Below are 17,148 nucleotides of genomic sequence, written 5' to 3'. Positions count from 1 at the left end.
AAATGCTTGTTAAGTAGAAGTCAGAAATGTGGAATCACAATCAACTATTCAGTAATGAGTAATTGCTGAAGCCATTAATATTTATATGGAGGATGCCTCTATGCCACAATCAATCATATCAGAAAGACCCACACGGACTATGGACTATAGAGAAAGGTCCCCGTGGTGCCCATCAAAACTTGACATTCGCTACTGCTCTCTAATGTGGCAAGAAGCCAGAAGGAATGTAGGAAGTGCTGTCAGAAAGAGATAAATCAGGATTTTAAAATAAAATAAAATTGGATTCAGTACCTTGAATCTTTGAACTATCCTACATGTGGAAGCCAGTTGTTTTGGCAGCTTATCAGAGCAAGCTCAGTTATAGGCAGGACTTAATGAGAACAACTCAGCCCCCGATGGATCAAAAAATTTACAAAAACTTCCTACCCCACCCTATGAGATTTTCTCTGCCCTATGCTCTTCCCTAGACCACAAAATTCTTTGTGTGAGATCATACTATGCATGTGCCTGCACAGCTCTCCTCTCGAGTTAGGGCGGACTTTGCCTGTGACTTCTTGACATTGAAAAGCAAAATCAAAATATGTCTGTTTAGAGAGTTTATGGGCAAAAGGTAGGTATTGCCATACAGTCTGTGATGAAGAAAGCTTTGTTTTTTTTCCCTAATGATGTTTCAACTGTTCCATCTTTCAATAGCTCACAAAATGGAGTGGTCATTTTAATTCCTGGGAGTGGAGACTGGTGGTTGAGTAAGGCCCTGCCTACCTTTTTCTAGTTTTACCAAGTGCATGGTTCTTTGCTTGCACGAAATGCTCAGCATCGGAAAGAGTATTTAAACTATTGTGTCTCCCATCCTTTCCTTTCTTCTGCAGTGCTGACTGGCTTCATTGTCAGTTCAACATGTATCATTTAACAAACATGTATCGAGTATCCTCTAATGACAAGTTGACAGAAAAAAGAAGAGGTCTGTGTGTTGTCTGGGTCCTATAATAGCCATAATGTCACTTCATCATTATTGCTTGTTTACTAGATTGACAGTATTTCCTGATTTTCTGTAACCTCTGTGAGGGCAGAACAATGTCTGTTTAACTCAACATTTTACTCCCTGAGCCTAAAATGATACCGGATACCTTAATGATTTTTGTGAGATGAAGAGAGGAAGGGAGAATGCATAGAAAGAATCTCTGCAGGATTACCTGCTCAGAATATTTCCTTGCAGATTTTTACCTTTGAGAAATATAAATACTCTGTAGAAGGATTATAGCTACTGGTTAACATAGTAATGTTTGAATATTGAATTTGAATAAATATTTTACACTCTTCAAAATTTCCATACATTATTTTCTTGCAACAATTCTATAGAATAGGCAGGACAATTAAATGTTTCTCGATAAAATTTGGGTCGATAATCCAAAATTTCTGTAAAATAAAGTGTGATTTTTTTTAATGATTTGTGGGCTATCCTGTAATAGTCAGAAAAAAATGAAGAGAAAGGAGATTGTTCTAACCATTTTTTGGCTACTTGCCCTACTCTTTGGGTTATACGTAATGTGTTCTCTTGCCAGAAGGACTACTAAAGCTTACTTTCTCCCCACAAAAGCCAGGAACAAATTCATGGGCTAGGTGTTGACCAATAACAAAAGTACTACACAAGCTGGCTCCTTCAGAATCCCAAATCATTGTCATATTCAGGGCAATATGCAAACAGGGATTCAAGAATAGTCCAATATGAGATGTAAATTTACTCTTTCAATGGTGGATCTCTGAATGCTTACTGTGAGCCAGATACTGGTGATATGGTAATCCCTGATCCCTACCCTTTAGAACTTCAAATATTATTCAGGATTTTGAAGTAAAATAGGATACATATGGTGTTTTAACCTTTTGCTCATTAAAGATATCACAACTAGGACCTAAAATATAACAAACCAGCCTTTCTAAACATGGAGAGAGAGAAAATTTTCCTAAACACATGACATAATAAAATTTAAAATTTAAAAACTACCAATATCTTTACCTGTAGAATAGCCCAGGAAGTACCAAAGTTATCAGTTTTGAAAATTTCTCAAACTGATTTCTTTAACAGTTCTTAACAGAACATTCATGCAATTCATCTACTTAGGCAGGCCTCACATGGACTCATTGATGTAAAATATTTGAGATTACCTAGCATACAATTATCTCTCTTTAACATACAGAGAATTTTAGGCCTTCCCTTTTCCCCTTGACATCTAGAACATAAGTGACAAAGACCTGTATCTCCTGACTTCTAGTGTTTAAAGAGGCTATCCTGCTGCTTAGGAAACTGACAGCATGCAGTCTGAAGATCCAAAACTTAAGTACACACAGATTCCACTACAGTTAGGGCTGAGAAACTTGACCCAGACACCAGTGAAATTCCCAAATGGAACTGATGTCTATTTGAAAGGAGCAAGCTAATGATCTGCATCCCCAAATCAAATGATGGTACACCTGCATAATGCTAGGTAGCAGCAACAGAAAGCCATTAGAAAATCTGGTGATGTTTCCCAAACAAAGCCCTAGGAAGCTTCCTGTGCTAAGAAACAGAATCCACAGTCAGATTTAGCAGCCAGTGACCTCCAAGCAAAGCTGCTCTCTGCAAGGCACGCTTGACCACCGCCACTGGTCACCTCTGGCCACTCTGATGGCAGCACCAGTAGCAGCAGCATCTTCAAATAATCACTGGCCCCACCACCCTGTCTTGTAATTTTCTTAATCTCATGTTTGTTTTCCTCTACATAACTGACATAATTTTTCCTAGGTATGCTAAAAGAGTTTGTAGCTATTTATTTGGCATTTTGTTTTTATGTGATCTTTGAAACACAAAACAAAAATAAACAACGAAGTGTAAGGTCCAATGGCTTCATTTTAGATGAATGTATACAGCTATTATAAATAGGGGTACATTAATTTCCCTATTATTAGTTTGATTTGAAAATCCACAATTCTGTTGATTTTCTGTCTATTTTTAAGCCCCAGTATTTTAATGCTTTGTGCTGTGATTTAGATATTCCTGAAAACAGTTTACTTTAGTCCTTTATTCCTGCATATTGGATTGCAGATTAAGTAAACTCCCTCTCTTGTGGATTTAGCAGAAATGCAGTCACTGTAACTGTAATCTGATTTTAGTGACCTCTAGTGCCAGGAAGGTTTAATTCCTCTACTTTACTTTAGTTGAGTGCAAATTATCTTTTAAATCATAGGTAATGCATACCAATGGTATCATACATAAAACAAGAAAATATAGTGTATAATATATATGAATGCCTATATGTGTGTGTGGGTGTACATACGCATGTATGCGTATATGTCTGTATGTGTGTATATATGTGTGTGTGTGTGTGTGTGTGTGTAAAAGAATCCTAATTTTTGCTCTGTGACAAAGCATGTGATTTTTATGGTGTGCATCTTGGCATTGGCCAAATAAATTCCACTAAAAACAAAACATATATTTAATTTCAGGAGGAACCCAACAATTCTTTTTTTTTTTTTTCTACTTAGAATAAATGTTTTAGAAAGTGTTATCCCAAACTTATTCCAGTATGATTTAGATATCTGTAGTATTTTGTCTAAAAAATCTTTTTGAGAATAGGAAGTTGTTCTTGTTATGCAGCTCATACTCTCTTATCAAAATAAAAGTAGAAAAATAGAAAAGTAGAAAGCTGCCAAAAAAATAGTTGAAGTCCTGGATTTACAAAACTGAAGAGCCTAAAAAGAAAGAGTATATGCATGAAGAGTAGCTTAATAAATATACTGAAAATGAGAGTTGGTTCACATTTCTTTTAACCTATCAACTGAATTTTCATCCACATATATTCATGAAAACATCAATTACATGATCATCAAATTCTCTTACAATTTTCTTGCAGAAACTCAAGACCAAGTTTCCTTTAAAATAAGTAAGAATCCACAGAATTATACCCAGATGCAGTCTGACTTCCACATTATTTTTCATGTCTGAAAAATATTCAGCCTTAACATAAAGTCCTTTTAAATTTAATTTTTCATATCTGACCCCCTCCCTAATTGAGTTGTCCTATAGTTTTTGCTCCCCACAATGTAATTTTGATTCCTTCAGCATGTGCCGTGAGTTTTCATTGAGAACAAAATATCATCTTTCTATTTAGTCAGTGAATAATCAATAGTATTGTACAAATAAGCAGCATGAATAATTGATAAACCTAAAATCTTGGAAACACAGGCTCTGACATATGGAATTTGGAAGGAAATATCCTTCTTTTTATCCTATCCTTTTTCTGTTTAAACAGAATTCTGTATCCCCTTACCTGACATAAATAGTTGTCCCTAAAATATTTTATCTTTGTATATGGGGAAATTTTGTGGCTTTATACTTATTTTTAACATAACTGAGCATTCCACTGATATTGATTTTTTTTAATGGCATTTACTCACTGCTCTTTCAAGGCAACAGGATATTATGGGAGGGGTTTAGAATCAAGAGGTTCAAATCTCTTCTGCATTTCAGTGACATGCCATTGTGGGTGAATTGGATTAAGAAGATCTGGATTCATGTTATAGACTAATAGTTGTACCATCTTAAGCATATTACTTGACTAACTGAGCCTCAGATCACCTCTCTGATTATTTGTATTTATCAATATGGTATGCAGTTTTGAGTTAATTTTTGTCTTGAAGTATCACTGGGAAGGATATATCCAGTGTGCTACTGGCTTGCATACGAAGGCTGTTACTCCTAAACAAGGGAGTATATAGTGCTAAAGTCTATGAAAGGAGAGTTAAAGAAAATGCAAGGCCTGGAAGAACTAGGCTATGCTTTCGGCTACAGTGGGCAATTATCAAGGGCCATTTAGTAATATCAATAACTGCCTAGACTATGGTTTTCCACTCATTTATTGAAGAATTGTTAGGCTGGCTTCTCATTTTACTGCTTGTTCATGTTTGCTTTGAAGTAACCAAAGTGTTGTTGACATTACATACATGAAACTTTCTTCAGCAGAGAACTCCAGGGTTTTCTGCATGGGAAGGCTGGTTTTCAATGGAGATGCTACTAATGGAGAGATATCAGATTCCCCATTAGATATCCAAGGCATCTCTTTCCTCATACCTAGATAAATGGGAAAGTAAACTGTTAATTCATTGTATTTCTGCAAGGTACTATGCTAGGTATTGAGAATGCAGTAGAGAACCAGGTGGACATACTCCTTGCCTTCCTAGAGGATTCAATTTTCATGAATACAGAGAAGTAACAAGGTAATGCTGATAAAATGTCATAATGTGATGACTGATGAAAATGAAAAGTTTTACCAAGCTATTTATGTCTATTGAAAAAGGTCTGTATTACATATACCCTAGGGAGATATCTGAATTCTTAAGATCAAAACTAATAGTAATGATAATAATAATACATTATAATAGCTAACATTTACTAAATGCTTGCTCTGTGCTGAATATGCTACTGACCTTTAACTTTATGTGCTCTATGGCACTGGGTTTCACAAACTTCTGAGTGTTAGGTACATTTATTCCCATTTTACTAATGAGAATGCTAAGTATTAGAGTAAATAAATTTCCTTGGGTCTCATAAGTTTTAAGTGGCTTTACTGGGACTCTAAGGTCTGGTTGATTCCAAACCTCATAATTTTGACCTCTGTGACCTATGTGACCACTGCCCTCGGAAAAAAAAGGAGGGGAAAAACAGGAAGGAAAGGATCTTGGTCTCAGAAAGAGACAGACAAATGAGCACCATATCTCCTAGCTGTAATATTCACTGCTGGAAGGCAACGGAGCAATGTTGAAAGAGTTTTTAGCAGCATTGTTTTCAAATCCTGGTTATTTATAAAACAAAACCAAAAAAAAAAAAAAAAAAGACACATGAACAACAAAAGACACATGCAACAGTTTTTCCATATGTTTATTCTTAATGATTTTAATTTATGAAGTTCGTCTTTTAATGAGTACTGCTTGTAAATGGAATCTTCCTACAGAACTCTGTGAGCTGCCCATAGAAATAGAAGGGGAGCACTTTTAATGTTCAGATCAAGGGTGAAATTGCTGAAAGTGTTTCCTTTTAAGTAAGAGAGTGGGTAATTAAGCAGTTTGTCTGACTTGATGATAACATCAGGTTGATAGCAAATGGCTGTGTGCATTTGGCTAATGCGAACACTTATAGGTAGGTGATCCTTGTCTGTGTCTAAATCAATGTCTTTTAGTTTTGCCATTAAACCAGGATGATTTTGGATATACAGCACTTAAGTAAAGGAAGGTAAAGTTACTGGAGGAGATTCTGTCCTTTGGTCTAACCAATCACTACTTCCTTGAACCAGTTATTCTTTGTATAGGTCATACTAAGAAATGACAGTCACACTCCCACCCCTTCCATGTGTCCTGCTTTACATAGCAGCATGCATATTTGCATAAATAATGCATACTGTAACATCAGTATATTTTGATAAAAATTATGTTTACAAGGAATTTTTCTGTTTAATAAGTTATTCTGTTATTCAGTTAAACTTAGATCAACACAAAATGTAAAACTATAAGCTACTGAGGCCCATGGTGTGGAATTCTAGCAAGATGGAAGTGGCAATGAAGGCATACTTTTGGATATTTCCAAATTCCCATGTAAAAGAGTAACTAGATAGCAAAACAAAAATCCACGTACAGCATTTACAATCAGCCACAAAACCTACCTTGTATCAGCATCTGTGCAGCAAGAAGCAGAGAAAAACCATGGGAAGTCTGAAGGACTTCTAATAAGAGAGTTCCAAAAGAGCTAAAAGTATTCCCTAAAAGGCACAGTGGGCCAATTTGAGAATAGCTGCAGAAAAGAGACAGGGTTTTTCCAACCCTAATCACAAATGAGAGCGAGTGGTACCCAGTAAGAATTGCTGAAGGGCTGGACTGATCTAGCCCTAGTGAACTCTCAATAATGAATAGCGCCCCACACCAGGGAGAAACGGCTGGGAATGGACTCAATATAGAACAGGTAAGAAACAGTTGAGCCAGAGAGGAATAGGGCTAGGAAATTTCAGAAAGCAAGCCACTGTATGTTTAACGATACACAAACCAACAGAAGAGGGGAATCTTTGAAGTTAGAAAGGCTATCCTGACCAAAAGCCTGTTTAACAGGGAAACTAATTTAACATAAAAAGGAGCAATAGAAAAGCACTGAGGTAAAAGCCCAAACAGAGTTATTGTTTTAAAAATTGAATAAGGTACAGTATAACATCCTTACAGAAAATGAAAGCATATTTAAATGATTGAAGATGGGAGAAGACCCATCCTATGGATGATAGGAATGCCTGAAGAAGTAAACAAGAGCAGAGGCAAAGAATAAATCAAGAATTATAATTCAAGAAAATGTTCCCTAAAAAAAGATTTGAAGACACGTATTTAAAGAACATACTGTATACCTGAGAATTATGACCCAGAATAGCCAACATCAAGATTTTCTAAGAAAAGTACTGAAATTTAGAAACAAAAATTGAAGGGACATTTAGGCAAAAAGAGCATGTGACTTACAGGGAACATTAGATTATCATCGGACTTTTTAACAGCAATGCCTTGTATGAGAAGAAAATGGAGTAACAATTTTTAAGTATTCCAAGTAAAGAAAATGTGAGCCAAATATATTTTTACCCAGTAACCCTTACTTTAAAGTATAAAGGGCATGAAGAAATATTTATCAACATTCAAGAACTAAGGTGATATTCTTTCCATTTACTTTTTTTTTTTGAAGAAGAATCTGTTAGAGAATAAGCATCATATAAGCAAAATGCCTTAGAAATAATGACATGAAGGGCTTGTTCTGAGCATTAAATATGTAGATTACTTACCTATGTATCTAAGGTTAAATGAGGACTAAAAATGGGCAAATATTTATGTATGGCTTTATTTTGAAAATGAAGAGATAGAACAAATATTAAATTAAAAAACAGGAAGAGATATAAATATAGCATATACAAAAAAGTATTCAGAATTATAATTATAATTCTTGTTATACTCAGATTGTTGTATGTATAGTATGGGATAAAATAAATGAAAGATTTTAGAATATTCTGATTTTATTGCTGTGTCCTTTAGAGCATTCTCAATCTGATAAAGTTGAGTTACAGTTGTAGTAGTAGGAGTATTATAAGACTCATTATGTGCATAGTATTGGATAAAGCAAATATGATAAAGAAATTTTAGTATATTCCAATTCTGTCATACTATATGATTGTGGAAATCAAGATTCTCAGTGTAGAAGGAGGAGATAGAAATGTAAGTACAGAAAAGGTTCTGTAAAAACCATTTAGTACTATATTTGAATTGAAAATTATAGTATACGCTTATGAGATGACATTTAAATATATATATTTACATATGTGTAAATATGTATGTATATAAATGTGTGCGTAGATGTGTGAGTGTATCTCCTAGTTTTATCTACTGATAATGTCTAGAATAATGACAGTTCCTAATAATGAACATCATTAGTGCTCAGCTTTGCATTCTTGGAGTACAATTTCCCACTACAGGAAATAGGGCTTCTTGGAGAATGGTTGATCTTTGTCTGGGACGGGAAATGTACAAAGCTTGGAACATTCTGCTGCACCAAGTAGCAAAGAATATATCTAACACTAATAGAATAATATTAAAAGGACTTGAGAGCCAACGTGAAGGGGTGCCCACTAGTCAAAGATGGAACAAATTGACCTTAAATAAAGATGCCAACTTCAATGTATTGAAACCTATAAAATATGTTTAAATTCCTGAGTTCAGAATTATATTAAAAAGCCAGTTGGTCACTTTTTCAGGATGACAAGGAATCAGTTCATTACCTTGCAAACTGTCAAATAAAGAGAAAATATCAAGCATTTATTTTACCCTTCCAATATATCTGTAACACTGGGCAATCAAATCAGGGATAGTTTCTCTGTATAAGGAAAATGCGTCTTTATAAAATTATTTCAGCTAATAAATTAAAACAAAATGATAGAATTCAAATAACCACTATTTTGCAATCTCAGATAAATAAATGGATCTGCAATGAGCATCAGCTAATACGACAAAGGAGAAATACTAGATATATATTATGTCCCTCCTGATGAAAGGACATGGCACCGTCTGTAGTCTTGTCAAAGGGATTAAACCTGAGTCCAACCCATATAAAGGACAGAAAAGCATGTTAAACTATACAATGTGTTTGTAATATTAAAAAAAAAATCCAGACTGTTAGGTAATCTGCAGGGTAAATGGACTTTGTTGTTTAACAGCAACTGGTAAGAAAAAAAAAAGTGATGTAAGGGAAAACTGTAGATTATAAGATACTTAAAAGACACATCAGACTTTTAAAAATGGACAAGACTAACCTATAGTGTCCAAAGACACATACTTGGGTGATAAAACCAGAAAGAAACTCAAGGAAGTAATTATTATAAAATTAAGGACAGTGGTTATTTTTGAAGGGGAGCTACTGTGATTGACATGACGTAACCAGAGGGGCTTCTGGAGAGGCTGGCAAAGCTCCATTTTTGCTTGACCTGGGTTGTGTTTCGAAAGATAGATATTTGTCATATAATAACTTAATAAAGTATATATTTATTTTGCATCATTTTCTATGTCTCTGGTTTTTTTTGGAACAAGAAGATAAAAAAAGACTGTGACAGACAAGTTTTAAACCATTAATCTTCATAATAAAATAAACTATGAGTAGGTAGTATCTTTCCTTTAAAGTGGACACTGTGACCTAGTGAAAGTTACTAACAAGGTGAAAGTTGGAATTAGAACTGAGCTGTTCTCTTTCCAAAAATATTCTTTCCTTCCTTTTTTCCCCCTTCCTTCCCCCTTCCTTCTCCCTTACCTCCCTCCCTCTTTCCCTGCCATTCCTTTCCATTCCTTCTGTTTTTTTCTTTCCTCACTTCCTACCCTTCACCTCCTTTCTTTCGTTCCCTTTCTCCCTTCCTTCCTCCCCCTTTCCCTCCTTCCCTTCATCCCCAACTCCCCTTCTTCCCTCTCTCTCTCTTCCCTTCCCTCTTTTGTTTGTTTGCCTATTTTGTAGTTAGGCTGCTTTTACAAGTGCATCCCCATGGCACTAAAATAATAACAGATCCCATCACACAGGTATGGTTTATAAATAGGACAACTAAAACAGAAATAAATAAATATCAAAAGCCATTTTAAAAAGATATTTATGTTTCAGTCAACACCAGTCTAGGAGAGTTAATTTTGTTTGGTATTATAAGTTCTCATACTGGTCTTCAGAAAGCAGAAATGCCATTATTAACTGACACATAATGAAAGATGTTACTTTTCTTAAGAATATCAGTAGAAGAAGTCATTTTTCTTATTTTTCTTTGACCAAATTAAGCATAGTTAATATTATCTTCTTCAGGCCATAGGAAGTAGAATTATTTTTTTAACTATGAAGAGATGGTTACTATTTATGTTCTTTTAACAATTTCTTTTTTTTTTTTTCATATGAGCCCACCCTTTTTCCTGTTAAACTTTAAACTCCTCAAGGGCAGGGATCAAGTTGACTTTTTCCTTTGTATCTCCTCAGGGTATCTAGTGCAGCACTTTCAGGCTCTGTGGATGTTCAATAGCTGTTATTCAGCCAACTGGCAAAATGATTGTAATCTGTGGTGGGCACTGGGTTGCTGCTTTAAATAGAGACACTTTGGCTTGAGAAATGTCTAAAACCTATTTTCCCAGTCATTTTCTTTTTCCTTTGTTAAAAGCAAATACATCCTAGGATTAATTTATCTTTTTGCAAAGAATATTTCTTTATGAAGTTTTGATACATATAATAGAAAATTTAACATGTCTTTTAGGAAAGAGAAGACAGGTGTTTTTTGTTTTTTGTTTTTAATGTTGAATTCCTTAACTGAAAATCTTGTTTCCCTTTCTCAGACTGAGCAAAGATACCTATGAATAACTTTTATAGATAGTTACTCTCTGGGATGACTCAAGTAGGCCAAACATTTTCAATAGTTTGTTGAACAAATTCTGGTGGATTATTATTCTCTTTAAAAAGTAATCATTTTAAATAATTTTTTAATAATTAAAATAATTATTTTTAATAATAATTAATTGAATGATTGCTTTGCTATAAGAATACTCTGAATTTTGACTGTATTTATGCCCAGAATCTCTATGAAAAATCAGATACTTTCTTCCAGAAACAAAAATATTCTTATTGGAAATTTTATTACTGGCTAAGAATATATAAAACATTGTATTAGAGTTTTCCATTCAGTAAATTCATTGAGGGCAGGAAATGTAACCTAGCATATATATGTATAACCTAGTGTATGACAAATTCATTTGTATTATCTAGCATATGATAAACTCTTAGTAAATGTGCTGAATTTGTCATTGAAAGTGGTAGATAATGGTATGTCTTAGACTGAATAGCAATTTTTTTAAGAGAGGACTGACCCTATGTTTATCCCCTTCCAAATTCTCCCTATATATCTGGGTAATTCAAATTGTTAGAAGAAGCACTGCTGCTCTCCAATCCAAAGCCCTGACTGGGCTACCAGTAAGCAACCTGGGCTGATAGCTCAGTGTTGCTCAAACCTCATGGCCATGGGCTACTCTCATTGGCTTACTTTTCCTGACAGTCCTGCAAGCCATGGATATTTTATAGGTGATACTCCCATCAGTAACCTACCCAGGGGCTTGCTTGTTCTCTACCTCCTTTTTCCGCTTTACATAAAATACAGTTATACAAGACAGCCTTTGCTATATTCAAAATATCTCCTCTACAGTTCCCATCTTCCTTGATATAACATCCAAGTAACAGTTGGGAGAAGAAAGATTCAAATAAGCAATCAGTCACCATAATACTTAGAGAGCCTCTCCCCTAGTATTTGACATTTTGTTGACATTCTATCAGAGCACTTCAGACTTGATTGGAATGTCATGAAAACAATTACTGGAGGATCACTAGCAGGAACTGGAAAAAAAAAAAAAAGAATCCTTCTAAAATAAAAATAACACCCTAAAAATTGATAAGGCCATAGTGTACTAAAATAAATGCAAGGTTGTTCGATGGGACTAATGAAAATTACTCACTGCTCTATAAAAGCAACAAATATGAGGTAAGGAAAGAATATTTTTTTTTGTAGATTGGGAGACATTCTTGAATTTGGGTGATCCAGAAATCACTTAAGATTTCCTTGGAATCTCACTATATCGGCAGTTAGTAAATGGCTCTAGTAAGAGAGCATTATTACATAAATAAAAATTAATGATACTCTCTATCATTGGTCACTATGTTTTCTGAATTGGCACATAAATGCACCATTGTATTATAGGCAAACAGTGGCCTTAGGGAAAAGATGACTTGCCATTTTAAGATGAACTCTACCTAAGTAATTTTCTGAAACGTTCCAGATGGTGAGGAGTAAACAACAGAGGAAAAATGCAAGGGGAGCCTGATGCTAACATAAGAATATACATTACATAAAACTTCTCCAAAAATGTTGCTCAGAGAGGCAGATGATGACTGTGGAACGGCATGGGTTGGGGCAGTTATCACAGTGCTACAACCCATGGGTTAAGGAGTGGACTTTTTGAGGGAAATTTACAAACCTACGGCATGTGTTCTCCCACCCTTCTTTCAGGGAGAAGCGTGCAGAACCGAGGTGAAGGCTGGAGTCACAACTGGTTTAGATTCCCAGAGGATGGCCCTACCTCTTGTGGTCCTTCTGTTTTATAGGGCAAGCATGTGAGCATCCTTGACTGGACCAGGGAGAAGCAGACTATTTGGGAAACAGGAAGTTTGAGTTTGGATGTCAGATTATATAGGAGTTGCCTGGGATAACCCATCACCTTTGGGTTAGTGATTTTGGCACTCCGGGGAAGTTGTAGCCCCTCCCACTTTGAGAAGGTTGCCAGTTGTTCTGGGGAAACTGAGTTCAGGTGCAGCCATCTCCCTGGAAGAGAGCAGAAGCTAGAAGCTCTAGCTGGTTACTTGTCCAAGCAACCCAGAATGTACCAGAAATATCTATCCAAATAGTGGCACCAAAATGGGGTAATTGGAAACCAGCTTCATAGAAAACAGACACTTTTAATAAGCAGATTCTTGTAAATTAATAAAGTTGGCAGTTATATAGAGTACTAACCATATATTAATCTTTATATTCCTTCATTTAATATTTACAACACTGCATTTTATAGATCTCATAAGAGATGTTCAGAGATCTCAGATTACCAAGCCTGTAAGTGGTCCTGTCACAATTGGAATACAAAACCGGTATGCTCTATTGGTTCCAAAACCAGTGTGCTTTCTGACAGAAAATTCTGCTTTTCGTATCTGTGAAGTTATAGGAGTTCAAAGAGATGAACTCTCGCTTCTTGGCCTTTTGGCCAAAAGCAAGTGTAGTATCTTCTCTTATCAGTTTAATATCAGAGAGATGGGACTCTGAGAAGGATCAAGGGCATGACATAAAAATGGATACCTGAGTCATAAGTGTTTTTCTAAGTTTGGTTCCAGTTAAGGAAAAGAAGGAAATCTGATTTAAGTGTATGTAACTATGATGGCTGAAGAGTTCCCATAACTTTACAAGGACACACTCCAAATATATGGGATCTATCGAGATTATAAATAAACTGTTTAAGCAAAAAAGTCACCTAAAGGATCATTAGCACCATCATTGAGTTTATACCCTATTAATCACCATGATTATTACTGCAATTGGTGGATCACGTTGTGGTTTTGAATATAACGTCTCATCTATGGGATAGTTATATTTATCTCTTTAAAAAAAAAAGATATGCTAAAATACAGAACATTTAGATGATTTGCCAAATATACTGAGAGATGGAATTTGAACCCAGACCTTTTACCCCAGATGTGTTAGCTGATTCTCATAAATCACAAACAGCATGGCTAAGACGTTTTGCTAAGCCCTTTTTATTTCAAGTTATAAAATGGGTAAAATGATTGCAGGTCACATCATGCCTCCAAATAAGTATTACACCATTATGAAGTTTTACTTATACTAAATTATATAATTATATTGTAATAATATAGTATATAATTATATATAGTTTTTATATTATATATTTATATTTTTATAATATATATTATAAATAATAATTTTGCCATTATGGTTTTCATTCACATTTTATTAAGAATGTATCAAAAGTAAATGTACCTATTATATTGCTGACAAGACAGTCCAACACCATTTTTAAAGTACCGACTTTGATGATTTTCAAGATCTATGAGGTTGCTATTATCTCTACTAGTGTAAATTGTCAGAAATAACTTTGCGTATTAGAGCTTTATTGTAGACATATAGGAGAGAATGATAAAACATTAGAATGATATCCTTCTCCATTTTCCTATATTGAAGAACATTTATAGATCTTAAAATCCTTCTAGGTAGCTGGTAATACAAAGGGAGAGATTCTAGTTTAGCATCTCACCCAGAGGCAATGATAACATCTCCGGTGAAATAGCTTCATTTCTGCCTTCCTGTAAATTGCTTGTCTCTCAGGCTTGGTAGAGAACTAGAAAACTTTCATGGGATTAGACTTGGCTGAGAAGAAGCAGCTCACTTCTGCTAACATCATAATTGAAATAGCAGCTCACATTTTTATAACCTTGTATCAGTTAATTTATAAGCTATCATGTTTTGTTTATTTAAATCCCTACAAAGAAAATATTGAATTTAAGCCCTGCAAAGAAAATAATATTATATCTTATCTTATTGAGATGAGGATATTAAGGCACAGAGAATTTAAGAAATTTGCCCAAGGTCACAGAACTTTTACTAGATGAAGTATGGGCCTCAATTTGTATCTTCTAACTCCACAGGCTTTGTTCTTTTCACTGTTGCACTCTGTGTCCTAAAAAGGGGCTTACTTTATTTATACTTGTTTTTAAAAATCTTAACATGTATGTAAACATTAACATTAATGTTTAACATTTTGTGATCTATTCTAGTGAATACAGTAAATGTCCATTTGAGATGGGCTGCATTGTTTGCCTTAAATACTTTCACAATATTCTCTTCTTTTGAGATTCTGTGAGTATTTTAATGGCATAATGGAGGAAACTTTTTAAAAAAATACTCAGAATTACTGATTCTACTTGCCATTAATAGAAATTTAATGTTATGGGATCTGTTTGTAAAAAACAATTCTGTTTGTACTGAAACAATTGCTATTTAAAAAAAACCAAATACAGAATATGAAACTCTGTGTTCTATGGAGGTATTTCACAAACCTCACTGATGATTGCAGATACCTGGAGTGTTCAAGAACCCTGAGCTTCCCTAGGGCCCTGCCTTGCAGGTTTAGATTTAGTCCATCTGGATGAGGCCCCAGAAATTATCTTTCTAACAAGGATTTTCAGTGATTCTTCTCATCTTGGTATTCTGGGAAACACTGCTGTTTGTCTTGTTGGACTCATTTCTCTCCACAAAAAAAATCTGAAATTTTAGTGGCAGGCACATTGATATTCCAGTGCAGACGCGAACACTTGCCAGATGAGCAAGAATGAGGAAGATTCTTCATTTGTAAAATGGGAATGATATCTTCTCAGAAGAATTTGAGAATAAAATGAAACACCTAGATAGGAGCGGGGCAAGATGGCAGAGTGGTGAGGAGCAGAATTTCGTCTCTCCCCTAGAGCAGCTGGCAATTACCCAAGAACTATATGAAACAGTGTTTTCGGGGTCTCCAGTAACCACTCACACATTGGACGCAAGTTTGGAATTGGAGGAAAAGCTGAGATCACAGCGAACATTGTAAGTTCCCTGGACCAGGGGTCTGGCGCCCCTCCCCACCCAGACCTCACAGACTGTCTTGCTGCCGGCTCCCTGAAAGGGGGGAAAAAAAAACAAAAAACAGCAATCTGCTGAGGGCAAGAAGGGAGGCTCAACCCAGCCTCAACTGCAGAATTAATTAACAAATTAATTAACTAATTTTGGGAGCTGGGGTGCTAAAGAAGGGCTGGGCTCCGAGAAGTGGGGGCACATAAAAGCAGGCACCCATTCCCAGACTCCAAAAAAAGCCGTTTTTTTCCCCTACATGTTGTCCCTTCTAGCTTCTTTTTGCATTTCAATAGCCCCAGGCAGGGGTGGAACTGAAGCTGCTGGAGAGTAATTATCAGACAATAGCCCAAAGCATATCTTTAAATGCTCTATTCTGACACTGACAAAACTTCCAGGCTGGGGAAAGACTTTTAAAAGAGACTCTTTTTTTTTTTTCTTTTTTTCTTTTTCTTGTTTTTCTTTTCTATTTTTTTTTTAAATCTAAAAGTAATATATGTGGTTATTTTCTATTGGAAAGCCCAGGTTGAGGGACTAGGCTGGGCTTGGGGGGAGACAAAGAACCCACAGTGTCTTTGTGTTCTGTATTCACTACTGAAGGTTTCCACCCCTGTCTTTAATTGGTAACTCAGGCTGACCAAGGAATCTACCTGGAGAGGCCCCAAAGAGGAGAGGGGAGAAGGGAATAGTGCCTCTGAGAGATAACTGGAGTTCTGAGGATTGGGAGAGTGGAGGGAGGTCCAGCTCAACTGGCAGTCCTCCTTCTGGGAATTCAGACCCCAGGGGCTGGAATTCAGATTCTGGCTTCAGTCAGCCATGCCCCTGACAGGATCAGAGTCACCAGGAGAACTAAAGTCTATGCACCTCCTTACACTGGTGGGGGTGCTGCGGGCTGGCAAGCGCCACCTGCTGGACAGGAGAGGAAAAGTACCAATTCTAAAGGCCTCATAAGAGGGTCTCATTCTCAGGAAAACTCCATACCTTCCCAATGAGACCTGGGCCTAACTAGACTGGGAAGATCTGACTAGGGTCGACCATATCTGAGGAGACCCACTCACAAAAAGGTTACATAGAGGCAGAGCAAGAAACAGAAAAAAAAAAGAGGGGAAAATTTCTGATCAACTAAATAGAACCTAAGTTAGAGGTCTAGAATAAGTTGAACTGAATAACAGAGGCCAGAGAACAAAGCCAACCAACAAGAAAACCCCTAGGTAAAAGACAGAAAACAAGCTCCAAAATAAACTAATCAAGAAAATCAGATGCCTAGACAACTTAAGATAACAAGCCATACCAGGAAACACGAAAACATGGACCAGCCAAAAGAACAAACTAATAGCTCAGCTGAGATACAGGAGTGGAGGCAACTAATGCTAAATAA

General features: G+C 35.8%; 1 protein-coding gene and 1 pseudogene across 7 annotated transcripts in view; both read left to right on the top strand.

Annotated features, from left to right (window-relative positions):
- LINGO2 (leucine rich repeat and Ig domain containing 2) overlaps nt 1–17,148 on the top strand; it is a 1,372,285-nt gene that overhangs the window by 462,740 nt on the left and 892,397 nt on the right. The window lies entirely within an intron of this gene.
- On the top strand, nt 13,337–13,517 carry LOC119505819 (annotated as a pseudogene).

Source organism: Choloepus didactylus, chromosome 10 (genome assembly GCF_015220235.1).
Source record: "Choloepus didactylus isolate mChoDid1 chromosome 10, mChoDid1.pri, whole genome shotgun sequence".
In the NCBI taxonomy this organism is placed as follows: domain Eukaryota; kingdom Metazoa; phylum Chordata; class Mammalia; order Pilosa; family Megalonychidae; genus Choloepus; species Choloepus didactylus.
Note: the sequence above shows the minus strand (reverse complement) of the source record. Positions and strands in the feature narration are given on the sequence as shown.